The sequence below is a fragment of the Drosophila yakuba genome, unplaced genomic scaffold (assembly GCF_016746365.2).
Source record: "Drosophila yakuba strain Tai18E2 unplaced genomic scaffold, Prin_Dyak_Tai18E2_2.1 Segkk50_quiver_pilon_scaf, whole genome shotgun sequence".
Classification (NCBI taxonomy): domain Eukaryota; kingdom Metazoa; phylum Arthropoda; class Insecta; order Diptera; family Drosophilidae; genus Drosophila; species Drosophila yakuba.
The window spans coordinates 57,890-70,993 of record NW_025048817.1 but is presented as its reverse complement, the minus strand read 5'-3'; the positions used below and the strand labels follow the sequence as shown (position 1 = coordinate 70,993).

The following is a 13,104-nucleotide window of genomic DNA, read 5'->3' as shown; positions in this document are numbered from 1 at the left end:
TGAAAGTCTTCTTTTTGACCATTCAATAGGCTCATAACAGCAGGTTTTCTCATTTTATTTTCAAATGTTGCTGGAAAAGACTTTATTTGTTAATTTTTTATATTTTTTCAATACAAAAGTTTGTGCACGCAATACGAAGAAATTTAAGCTTCGTTTGATTCAAACCGAAAGCTCGTGTGATTGCCATAGAAATTTTTAGAAACTTCAAATGTACAGTTATTTTTTCGCCAATCAACATTTATTTGTCTTGCCGTTATTGTACAACAATTTAGAGTTGTTGCTGCAATTTTTGTACACAAATTTCAAAGTCGCTTACATTGCAATTGTACTATTCGCTTATTCCGCTTTGGTGTTAGCGGCTGTGAGATTACAGTTATTTTTTCTGTCGCTTAGCAAAGATGTCGACTGATCTTGGTGCATTGAGTGGGCCGTTAATTCGTGAAGATAATTCATTAATTGCTTGACTTCTCAACTGAGCACTTACATCTTACCTAGTACACATACATAGGTAAAAGGGTATGTATATAGGTCGAGCGGTTAAGGTGTACATTCGAAATAAAATTTTCTTGTTGATAGCTGGATATCGCTTATCATTTATTCCAATTAAAGGTCATAAGCTTTTAAATTAAAGTTACTAATCATGGGCAATGAAGAAGATAATGGTTCAAACATTAGCTCGCCTGAAATTTGATATTGAGCGCATGAAGACTTCGTTTGAGCAAAAAACAATATCTTTTGAAAAAAAAACACAGCTCGTGTGTCGTCTTGAGATTTTTGAACGGTTTATTGAAAAGACAATGGGCCTTGTAACTCAATTAGAGAGTTATGATCCAAAGGACCGCTAGAGTATTTGTGTGTTGCCACCAAAGCTTTGTTTTTAAATGCTGTTAAGCAAAACAGACCTGAAGTGTGCACTGTCACTGCTACGAGCCCTGACCACTATTGTAAATAAATGCTCTTGTTGTTGTACGCTAAATAACAAAACAATTTTTTTTTCTTTCAAATAGAGAATAAAACAAGAGAGAACGCTAAAGTCGAGTTCCCCGACTATCTGATACCCGTTACTCAGCTAGTGTAAGTGCGAAGGCCAGTTTTTGGCGATTTGTGGGCGTTAGAGTGGGCGTGGCAAAAAGTTTTTTTGCAAATCGATAGAAATTTACAAGACCAATACAAAAATTAAAAAATATTAAAACATTTTTCAAAAGTGTGGGCGTAGCAGTTTTGGGCGGTTTGTGGGCGTTAGAGTAGGCGTGGCAAAAAGTTTTTTTGCAAATCGATAGAAATTTACAAGACCAATACAAAAATGAAAAAATATTAAAACATTTTTCAAAAGTGTGGGCGTGGCAGTTTTGGGCGGCTTGTGGGCGTTAGAGTGGGCGTGGCAAAAAGTTTTTTGGTAAATCGATAGAAAACAAGAGAGAACGCTATAGTCGAGTTCCCCGACTATCTGATACCCGTTACTCAGCTAGTGGAAGAGAGAAGGAGAGTCTTAAACGCAGTTTTTGGCGGTTTGTAGGCGTTATAGTGGGCGTGGCAGAAAGTTTTTTTGCAAATAGATAGAAATTTACAAGACTAATACAAAAATGAAAAAATATCAAAACAATTTTCAAAAGTGTGGGCGTGGCAGCTTTGGGCGGTTTGTGGGCGTTAGAGTGGGCGTGGCAAAAAGTTTTTTTGCAAATCGATAGAAATTTATAAGACCAATACAAAAATGAAAAAATATTAAAACATTTTTCAAAAATGTGGCGTGGCAGTTTTGGGCGGTTTGTGGGCGTTAGAGTGGGCGTGGCAACCTGAATCGACAAACTTGCGCTGCGTCTATGTCCCTGGAGTCTGTATACTTAATCTCAACTTTCTAGCTTTTGTAGTTCCTGAGATCTCGACGTTCATACGGACAGACGGACAGACAGACGGACGGACAGACGGACATGGCCAGATCGACTCGGCTACTGATCCTGATCAAGAATATATATACTTTATATGGTCGGAAACGCTTCCTTCTGCCTGTTACATACTTTTCAACGAATCTAGTATACCCTTTTACTCTACGAGTAACGGGTATAATCATCTTTCAGAAAAATATATGTTGTTTGTATGTGTTATCTGCATTATATTCACATATATTGTGCCTGTAAAAGTTCGTACCGTGTTGTCAGTCAGTAGTCCTGACTGTCCCCAGCTAAGCTGTAACTTGATTGTTAAACGACCAGGAAATGTTTTGCTCACATTCCCTCCCCTTCATGCGTCCGGATTCCTGAGGGATCGTCCAAACGTCAACAAAAACTGTTGACTATTCACGACTACAAACGTCGCTCTGAGGGCTTTTGGATTTGCATATCAAACAAACAAGGTAGATACTCGCCGTTCCAAAGTTATTCATATTTAAACAATATTGAACATTGAACATTTAATGTCTGTTAATGAAATACATTGCCTGGAAGAGGCTAACAATGAAATATTTTTTATACCTGACTTCCTTCGGTTACCATTATTACAATAATATACATATATTTACTAATCGAATGAAAATAAAATTGACACGAGAATATATCTACTCCGTCAAGTGTTCCGATAGTATATATACTGATGGAATTATACATACATATACATTCGAGCTACAATTATTTATAAACCGAAAAATAAAATAATATACACCAACAAAGAAAAATACACTAAGTAAAGGTCGTTGGTATGAATGTGTTTCTGCGGCGTTAGAGTGGGCGTGGCAAAAAGTTTTTTGGTAAATCGATAGAAAACAAGGAGAACGCTATAGTCGAGTTCCCCGACTATCTGATACCCGTTACTCAGCTAGTGGAAGAGAGAAGGAGAGTCTTAAACGCAGTTTTTGGCGGTTTGTAGGCGTTATAGTGGGCGTGGCAGAAAGTTTTTTTGCAAATAGATAGAAATTTACAAGACTAATACAAAAATGAAAAAATATCAAAACAATTTTCAAAAGTGTGGGCGTGGCAGCTTTGGGCGGCTTGTGGGCGTTAGAGTGGGCGTGGCAAAAAGTTTTTTTGCAAATCGATAGAAATTTACAAGACCAATACAAAAATGAAAAAATATTAAAACATTTTTCAAAAATGTGGGCGTGGCAGTTTTGGGCGGTTTGTGGGCGTTAGAGTGGGCGTGGCAACCTGAATCGACAAACTTGCGCTGCGTCTATGTCCCTGGAGTCTGTATACTTAATCTCAACTTTCTAGCTTTTGTAGTTCCTGAGATCTCGACGTTCATACGGACAGACGGACAGACAGACGGACGGACAGACGGACATGGCCAGATCGACTCGGCTACTGATCCTGATCAAGAATATATATACTTTATATGGTCGGAAACGCTTCCTTCTGCCTGTTACATACTTTTCAACGAATCTAGTATACCCTTTTACTCTACGAGTAACGGGTATAATCATCTTTCAGAAAAATATATGTTGTTTGTATGTGTTATCTGCCTTATATTCACATATATTGTGTGCTAAACATTGCATATGCGTAAAAACACCAGCCGTGCGAATTAATAGTGGTCAGGGTAAAAGTCATTATGCTCAATTGCCAAAAATGTCTCTTCCAGGATTTAGTGGCAAGCATTCAGCTTATAGGAATTTTATGTGACTTTTCAATAAATTGGTTAATGCCGATCATTCATTATCAAAGTCGTACGTCGGCGTATTAATGCCCGTGTCCTGGGTGAGGACTAAGGCCGAAGAAGGGGCATCCGATGTTCAGGCACCAGGTTGTCAGCGTAAGCTCGTCGATTTTGTGTCGTGGGATCTTGGCCAGCCCGGCTAACCTCTCCAACATAACGAGAATAAATATTAAAAGTGCCTGTAAAAGTTCGTACCGTTTGTCAGTCAGTAGTCCTGACTGTCCCCAGCTAAGCTGTAACTTGATTGTTAAACGACCAGGAAATGTTTTGCTCACATTCCCTCCCCTTCATGCGTCCGGATTCCTGAGGGATCGTCCAAACGTCAACAAAAACTGTTGACTATTCACGACTACAAACGTCGCTCTGAGGGCTTTTGGATTTGCATATCAAACAAACAAGGTAGATACTCGCCGTTCCAAAGTTATTCATATTTAAACAATATTGAACATTGAACATTTAATGTCTGTTAATGAAATACATTGCCTGGAAGAGGCTAACAATGAAATATTTTTTATACCTGACTTCCTTCGGTTACCATTATTACAATAATATACATATATTTACTAATCGAATGAAAATAAAATTGACACGAGAATATATCTACTCCGTCAAGTGTTCCGATAGTATATATACTGATGGAATTATACATACATATACATTCGAGCAACAATTATTTATAAACCGAACAATAAAATAATATACACCAACAAAGAAAAATACACTAAGTAAAGGTCGTTGGTATGAATGTGTTTCTGCGGCACGCTTCGGCCGCTATCCGATTCTCAGATTATTTGAATAATGCACTTGTTTTGAAAATCACTGCTGTTACTTTATCTTTGCTGTTAACCACAAAAATTGCATCCGTTCACTTATTCTTTGTTTATTTGTTTTGCCGGCTTTTATTTTATGTCCGGCTGTAGGCAAGTGAGTTTTAATTGACGGATTGTTTTGCTCGCTACACTGCTCATATCTGCTGACTCCGTTTCTCGCACTATCCAGTATTGGGGTTGCGGGATACTGGATACGACCCTTTCCAGGGTATGTTGATGGTCCCGACGCCGCGGCACTGATCGCTTGTAGATCCTTACTAGTTTTAATATTGCCAGTCAGAAGCTTTGGACTCCTTGCCGCCCATCTTGAGACTTCCTTTATATGTTTTTGCGCAGCCGGTATGATTGTAGTTCTTCTTTCAGGAGTGTTTCTTATACCGACCCTTGATCCTTCCAGTCTAAGTCCTGGTATCTTGCGGTTTTGTGCAGGATTGGGTCTTCGCTCCATTCGGCATTGTTCATTTGACCGAAGTTATGGGCGTTTAGGACAGTCTTCACTTGAGTGTAATACCGCACGAGTATAGACTACCCGAGAATAGAATTGCGAGAATGGAATCTCGACAGGGGAATCTCGAGAATTAACTCGATAATTAACTCTCGAGAAATGAATCTCGAGTATTGAATACTTAATCGGTGGGCAGAGGTCTTTATACCGGCTTAGGGCTTTTTCTGGGCTACTCCGGACATCAGTCTTTCTATGCCAAGTGTTCCCACCAAAGAGTCATATTTCTAGATTTCCTCTATTTTGGGAGTCAATACCCATTCGGTGAACTGTGCCGTTACTGGAGTAGAATTTCTCTGTGACCGAATGGGGCCGCTGAACTGGTCATCGGACACACGTTTATGGTCGACTTGCATTTTCTTTGTCGCGTTCTGTCTGACTCGACAAGATGGTAGTACCCCATCTCCTGCTTTGGTTGGTTTTATATATGAATCTTCAAAGTCTTATGATCTTACAAAAAGGGTGTACATAAGTAAAAAATTTAATATTTGCTATCATCTCTATCAGATGAAGCGTTTGGAGTGGTGAAACCATTTCATGTTTAAGGTGGACCAAGCAACCAAGTCTGGATACCGAGGACAGCTTGATCACGACAAGCTGCTCTGCTGGTCTGATTGCTCTACTCATTTAAATTGGCGCTATCAATATTTAGCAGCAGAAGAGTCAACGAAGGCGAAAGGGGCATAGTATGGCTTCGTTTTCGTTTGCACAGGGTAATCATGAATTGCAGAAATCTATGAAAAAAACAAGATTCAGTGCAATTTTTGTCAGAGCCTAAAACAGAAAATTGATCCGTGTGTCCCTCCTTTAGCTATTTTTCTGTGGCAGATCGTTTTGCATTTGTGAAGGCTAATAAACTATGCATAAATTGTTTAAATAGTGGCCATATGGTTTCAAATTGTAAAACTTCGAAGGGTCCGGTGTGCACAAAGTCTCACCATTCCCTACTTCATATATATGAGTCAAGAGCTCAACAAATTCCTAGTGCCGGTTCAGGTCAAGGATCAATTTGGCCAAGTTAATGTGGCCAGAGCCTTGTTGGTTTCAAGGGCGCTTTTTAATTTTATTTCTGAATCTGTGGTGCAACATTTAAGATTGCAGCAAGAAAGGTCAGCCCTAACAGTAGGTAAATGTACTACATCAATAAAACACAAAGTATCCACTTATGTCCAGTTTCGCTTAAATTCGTATGGCTTCTCAACCGATTTTTGGGTATTTAATAATATATCTTTGTGTTAGCCTGGGAAAATGCTGCCTTCTGACAAATTGAAAATACCTGTAAACATAGAGTTGAGCGATCCAGAGTTTCATAAACCTGCAAAGAGTGATTTGCATTCTTTGATTTTAAGAGCTTTCTTCAATCCAAAAAACCTTGTTCGGTTGGATTGTATCCGGCAAACATAGCGGAAAATCAAATCATCTATAATTGGGCTGTTATATAGTAGCTCAAAAAATGGAATGTTCTCTCGGGTCATCGGTGGAACGCTTTTGAGAGTTAGACAGAACACCAGATGAGTCGAATGCTGCACATAGAACAGCTGAACAAAGAGAGTGCGAAAATATTTGCATGTCCAACGTTTGCCTTCGGTCCGATTTCAAGTCACACTCCTATTTAAAAAGGATGCTAGTATACTTGGCATGTTATTTTAAACGGCCGAAAGGCGTTATTTGCACTGTCAAAATGTATCATACATTTATAAAAGAGTACAAAGATCTGGGTCATATGACTATTATAGAATCTGCTCCTCTAAGACAGCAATATTTCATCCCCCATCAATGCGTCTTGAGACCTGAAAGCACCTCAACCAAACTTCGAGTCGTGTTTGATGCTTCAAGCAAAACATAACAGGTTTTTCATTAAATTAAATTCTCATGGTTGGGCCGACAATTCAGAGGGAGCTTTACATTGTATCGACAACTTAACATTGCTAAATTTTAGATTAAATAAATGCGCCGTAACAGCCGACAATTCTAAAATGAGTCGACATAGTTGATGAAGATCGCAATTTTTAGCTAATTCTCTGGAGAGAAAAAAGCTCGCAGCCAGTGCAAACGTACAGACTTAATACGGTAACATATGACACAGCATCTGCAGAGTTTTTGGCAATTTGAGTTAGCAAAAAATTTCTTTCATAAAAGTCTCGACTATTCGACTCCCTTAGATTGCAGCAGTATATTTGCTTTTGTGATTAGTGGACATATCACAAAAGCAAAAATTCTGCTGCACAAATTGTGGAAACAGAAACTAGATTGGGACGAGACGATTCCTGCTTATCTTCATACAGAGCGGGTTCAGTTTATAGATACTTTACGTGATCTCAGCAGAATAAAGCGGCCTCGATACGTCTATATGTCAATACAATCTATTGCAAGTTCATGGCTTTGCAAACGCTTCGAGTGACGCTTATGGATGATGCACGAGAATTGAGCTGTGCGCAGAAGAACAAAGCTCAGAAAATAAAAAATGTGTTTCAGTTCACAAAGTAGTTTATGAAAAGGCAATATTAAATATAATTTTAGAACTAATTGAACAAAGATCTTCCTTCTCTATAATTATTCGAATAGTAGCGTCATGCGGTTCTGCTACAGAAATTATCGACCCAATTCTCATGTTCAAATAATGCAAGAAAATAGATTTCAACGAAAAATATCGTGGAATACATTTCAAAGTCATTGGTCTAGGTGGTATGCTACTGAAGAGTAACATTCGCTGCGATGTGAAATTTCCTCTTTGGTTCCCTCATGACGAAAATTGGCAGCAAATTTGGCTGAAAAATGTGCTCGGCAGATGTTCGCTACTGCGTTTCAAATATAAGCCAAAATTATTAGGCCAAATCATGGGCAACTTGCCTGCAGACCGTTTCAGAGTTTGAGGTGTTGATTTTTGTCGACCATTGTATGTTAACTACAGATTGCGTGGTAGACCCCAGTAATGGCCACTGGCGGCCGAGAGCAGAAATCCCAACGACGGCGAGCCACTTACTCCTGACCATTTGCTGTCAGGCTCTAACCATGCAGCCGCGCGAATACGCGCCAGGCATGCCTTGATCACGGAAAGCGATCCGTCTTTAAAGCGGAGGCGGCAGCTGTCGGAGCTCAAGCTGCAGTTTTGCAACAGTTGGTCTAGGGACTATGTGCTCAGCCTCCAGCAGTGATCACAATGTACAACAGAGGCCAATAACCTAGAGGTGGGTCGCATGGTACTGATACACAAAGACAACACCTCCCCAGAAATGGCATCTAGGGCGCCTCACCCGAGTCATCGCGGGACGGCCGCAAGGTCCGAGTGGCAGAGGTGCAAACCGCAACCCGCATCGTTAAAAGGGCACAAACTAGCTCCAATCCCGTGAATCAAAGAGCACTTCTTTAATGGTGGCGGAATGTTGGAGTGCTGCAGGTTTAAATAATAGATTAGTATAGAAAATAGATACTTTTATGGAAATAAAGATGCTTATTGAATTATTGAAAAACATACAATACATAGAAACTTTAAGTGAAATAACATAAAATGTAAAACAAACAACCCGAATATTTTGTTAACGCTCGTCTTTGCTTCGAGAGAGAAACAGTTGTTTATTAGATTTAGTCTTGTATTGATCTTGAGCAAATGAACTGCTATTAAATTACACACCAATAATCTTTTTAATACCGGGTCAAATTTATTTAGTTTTTTGTAAAAATTGTATCACTGTTTAGATTTTTCAACAAGCATAATAATAAATAATCGAATTGGTTTAAAAAAAATCGATGGTGCGTCTAACCTAAGACCAGCAGTGTAGATGCTATTCTCACCTCATCTATAATACTGAAGATATCTAAAAATGTATCTCGTACTCCAGTCGGATCCTAAATGGAGCCGAAACAAATATTGACAAAAATCCCGGAAGACCTCTCGGCAACAGTGTCTTAGCATGGAAATAATATGTTGTTGGTGCTGATCGACAGATTTTCTAAATTGACGGAATTGGTACTTTTGCGAACAGCCACGGCGGAAGCGTTACATAAAGCATTTAGGGAACGCTTAGTCGCGAGGTTGCGCGTTCCGAAAGTGGAGTTTTACAAGACGGACGTTCAATAAGTTTTTCGGTGATATGGGAATGAAGCAGTTTACAGCACCTAATACCTCTCAGGAGAATCCGACGGAGAGAGCGAACCCAACAGTAAAGACCCCTAAAGCACAGTTCTCCGGAAAATAACAGAGAAATGGGGATGAAAAATGGCCCGAAATCATGCTGGATGTAAATTCCAGTGAATCAGCATCTACGAGGTACTATGGGAAAGACATTGGGAGTATGCGTCAGAGTCAACAGGATCCGACAATAAACGGAGCAGATTCACCATCAGGACAACGCCGGAGTCGACGGACACGGACAACCGGAATACTGTTTCCGACAAACACAACCGAAACAGCGAGAGAAAGCAAATAGAGCAAGACAACTGTTTCTTCGTCTTTCAACCGCCAAAGTCAACAGGGTCTACCACCTTGTATATATAAGAAGATCACCGCCGTCAGTGGGGAAGAAACGATACAACCTGAGAATGGACTGAGCAGTTCTACCGTTTCAGAGGGGACATGCAGTGAGCAAGCCGGATATTATTGTTTACTCCACTTCATTGTAGGAACATATTTTATCTCTAAAGAAAGGCTTCAAGAAACTGAGAGACGCCAACTTGAAGTTGCAGCTAGACAAATGTGAATTCATGAAAAAAGAAACTGAATTCCTGGGACATATTGTCACAACAAATGGCAACCAAACCCAAACAAAACTAAAGCAATCACAAATTTTTCCGTTACCTAAGACACCTAAACAGATAAAATCATTTTTGGGATTATGTGGGTTCTATCGCAAGTTCATTCCTAACTTTGCCAAGATAGTTAAACCCATGACCCTCAAACTAAAGAAAGGTGCTGTAATAGATATTAAATGTAAAGACTACATCGAATCATTTGAAAGACTAAAGGTTTTGATAACTTCAGATCCGATATTAATCTACCCCGATTTTTCGAAACCCTTATCTTCCAGGCAAAGAAAACTATGTCGCGGATGCTCTTTCCCGCACAAAGATAGAAGAAGTCATGGTTGGCGAAGTCGCAAACAGCGCAGACGCAACTATACATAGTGCTAATGAAGTTAATTTAAATTATATATCCATAACGGAGAGACCAATCAATTTCTTCTCTAGACAAATAAGGATAGAAAAAGGCGACAGTGACACAAGAAGTGTAAGCCACTACTTTCAAAAACTAAAGATTTAAATAATCTATAAAGAAATGACACTTGAACTCGCCAAAACCCTCATTAAGGAATATGTGTGCGCCAAGAAAAGCGCAATTTACTTCCCTTATGATGAGGATTTTCTGATCTTCCAGAGGGCATTTACCGAAATCATAAGCCCTAACAATTTCACAAAACTATTGAGATGTACCACGAAGCTAATTGATATACTAACTTATGCGGAATTTAAGGATTTAATCCTAAAAAGACATAAGAAAGTTTTACATCAAGGCATAGAAAAAACCATTAATAGGTTTAAAGAAAAATACTATTACCCAGACAGTCAAAAGCTAATTCAAAATATTATCAACGAATATGAAATCTGTTATCTGGCAAACACAGAACATAGAGACACTAAATTGACATTTGAAACAACACCAGAAATACTTACCACAAGGGAAAAATACGTGATAGATTTTTATCTCACGGGTAACCAAATCTTCTTATCTTCTTATTTATTCAAAATTTGCCTCACTAGTTAAAGTAAAAAGTAGAGATTAGCTAGAAGCGAAAAGAGCCATTACTAAAATATTCAATGATATGGGAAAGCCACAAGAAATTAAAGCAGACAAAGATTCAGCTTTTATGTGCATAGCTTTGCAAAATTGGTCCGATCCGAAGGCGTACAAATTTCTGTAACAACCAGCAAAAATGGTGTATCCTATATAGAAAGATTTCACAAGACCGTAAACGAAAAGCTAAGAATCATCGGTAGTGAACAAAATATCGAAGATAGGTTTACAAGGTTCGAAACAATCTTATACGTCTATAATCATAGAACTAAACATAATAGTACAAAACGATCTCCGGCAGACATTTTTCTATATGCAGGCAGTCCAGACTTTAACGTACAACAAAACAAAATTGATAAGATCGAATATCTTAATAAGAATAGCCATGATTATGAAGTTGATATAAAATATAGACAGGCTCCACTCGTAAAGAGTAAAATCACCAACCCATTTAAAAAGACAGGAAGGTTTGAACAAGTAGACAGTAAACATTTTGAGAAAACAAACCGCGGCAGGAGCAGTTTACAGCACCTAATACCTCTCAGGAGAATCCGACGGAGAGAGCGAACCCAACAGTAAAGACCCCTAAAGCACAGTTCTCCGGAAAATAACAGAGAAATGGGGATGAAAAATGGCCCGAAATCATGCTGGATGTAAATTCCAGTGAATCAGCATCTACGAGGTACTATGGGAAAGACATTGGGAGTATGCGTCAGAGTCAACAGGATCCGACAATAAACGGAGCAGATTCACCATCAGGACAACGCCGGAGTCGACGGACACGGACAACCGGAATACTGTTTCCGACAAACACAACCGAAACAGCGAGAGAAAGCAAATAGAGCAAGACAACTGTTTCTTCGTCTTTCAACCGCCAAAGTCAACAGGGTCTACCACCTTGTATATATAAGAAGATCACCGCCGTCAGTGGGGGAAGAAACGATACAACCTGAGAATGGACTGAGCAGTTCTACCGTTTCAGAGGGGACATGCAGTGAGCAAGCCGGATATTATTGTTTACTCCACTTCATTGTAGGAACATATTTTATCTCTAAAGAAAGGCTTCAAGAAACTGAGAGACGCCAACTTGAAGTTGCAGCTAGACAAATGTGAATTCATGAAAAAAGAAACTGAATTCCTGGGACATATTGTCACAACAAATGGCAACCAAACCCAAACAAAACTAAAGCAATCACAAATTTTTCCGTTACCTAAGACACCTAAACAGATAAAATCATTTTTGGGATTATGTGGGTTCTATCGCAAGTTCATTCCTAACTTTGCCAAGATAGTTAAACCCATGACCCTCAAACTAAAGAAAGGTGCTGTAATAGATATTAAATGTAAAGACTACATCGAATCATTTGAAAGACTAAAGGTTTTGATAACTTCAGATCCGATATTAATCTACCCCGATTTTTCGAAACCCTTATCTTCCAGGCAAAGAAAACTATGTCGCGGATGCTCTTTCCCGCACAAAGATAGAAGAAGTCATGGTTGGCGAAGTCGCAAACAGCGCAGACGCAACTATACATAGTGCTAATGAAGTTAATTTAAATTATATATCCATAACGGAGAGTCCAATCAATTTCTTCTCTAGACAAATAAGGATAGAAAAAGGCGACAGTGACACAAGAAGTGTAAGCCACTACTTTCAAAAACTAAAGATTTAAATAATCTATAAAGAAATGACACTTGAACTCGCCAAAACCCTCATTAAGGAATATGTGTGCGCCAAGAAAAGCGCAATTTACTTCCCTTATGATGAGGATTTTCTGATCTTCCAGAGGGCATTTACCGAAATCATAAGCCCTAACAATTTCACAAAACTATTGAGATGTACCACGAAGCTAATTGATATACTAACTTATGCGGAATTTAAGGATTTAATCCTAAAAAGACATAAGAAAGTTTTACATCAAGGCATAGAAAAACCATTAATAGGTTTAAAGAAAAATACTATTACCCAGACAGTCAAAAGCTAATTCAAAATATTATCAACGAATATGAAATCTGTTATCTGGCAAACACAGAACATAGAGACACTAAATTGACATTTGAAACAACACCAGAAATACTTACCACAAGGGAAAAATACGTGATCGATTTTTATCTCACGGGTAACCAAATCTTCTTATCTTGTATTGATATTTATTCAAAATTTGCCTCACTAGTTAAAGTAAAAAGTAGAGATTGGCTAGAAGCGAAAAGAGCCATTACTAAAATATTCAATGATATGGGAAAGCCACAAGAAATTAAAGCAGACAAAGATTCAGCTTTTATGTGCATAGCTTTGCAAAATTGGTCCGATCCGAAGGCGTACAAATTTCTGTAACAAC

The 13,104-nt window shown here is 38.8% G+C and overlaps 1 pseudogene; it reads left to right on the top strand.

Annotated features, from left to right (window-relative positions):
- The window catches only part of LOC6539275, a 92,796-nt pseudogene that overhangs the window by 41,011 nt on the left and 38,681 nt on the right, over positions 1-13,104 (top strand).